This window comes from Octodon degus, unplaced genomic scaffold (assembly GCF_000260255.1).
Source record: "Octodon degus isolate 3935 unplaced genomic scaffold, OctDeg1.0 scaffold00197, whole genome shotgun sequence".
Classification (NCBI taxonomy): Eukaryota; Metazoa; Chordata; class Mammalia; order Rodentia; family Octodontidae; genus Octodon; species Octodon degus.
The window spans coordinates 2214294-2215125 of NW_004524773.1; the positions used below are offsets into that span (position 1 = coordinate 2214294).

Consider the following 832-nt stretch of genomic DNA (forward strand, 5'->3'; position numbering starts at 1 on the left):
TCTTAACATGGAGGAAGAGGAGCTGAGGAGATAGCTCAGTGGAATAAGTGCTTGCCTGGCAAGTGCAAGATCCCGAGTTCCATCCCTGGTGGAAAAGCTAGGCAGCTAGGTGTGGGAGCACAGGCCTGTAATCCCAGTATTTGGGAGGCTAAGGCAGGAGGATTGCCACTGAGTTTGAGGCCAGCCTGGGCTACAGAGTGAGTTCAAGTCCACCCTGGATTACACAGCAAGATCCTATATCAAAATATCCAAAATCAAAACAAAACAAACAAACAAAAAAAGATGAAGCATAGCTGACCAAATGCTGTTCTCTAGTGACATCCCCAACACCCTGGATTCAGCCAGACCTGAAGCACTGTGCAATTTCTTCACTTCTTTTAGTGAATAGAAAATAAAATAAATGTTGCTGCTTTTGTTTTCCTTTGGCTGTCTTAGTTCCCTCCCTTTCATCCCGCAAATCCCTCTTTTAACTTTTGCTCCGCCTCATTTTGATGTCTGCGGCAGCTGGTGCACGTCACTGAGACCCGCCAGCTTCTCCTCAGCCCCCACCATGTCTGCACCACTTCGTGGAAGTGAGAAATCTAAACACTACCGTTCCCAGAGCTCTGGGACTAGAGGTGGCCAGGGAACCACGTCTGGCCAGTGAGATGTCAGGAGATGTCTACCAAGATATGCTTTTTATTTCTTCTGTAAAACAAAGGGAATTGTTTGTGACACCTTTTACCTGGAACTGGCTAGTATAAGTATATAGGGCATATATTCTGTAACACTAAGAGTCTCATTTTCAGGGGGCTTTGCCGGATAGCTCAGTTGTATATTATATTATATTATA

General features: G+C 45.3%; 1 protein-coding gene across 1 annotated transcript in view; it reads right to left on the bottom strand.

The window, feature by feature from the left end:
* The window catches only part of Relb (RELB proto-oncogene, NF-kB subunit), a 20458-nt gene that overhangs the window by 8259 nt on the left and 11367 nt on the right, over positions 1–832 (bottom strand).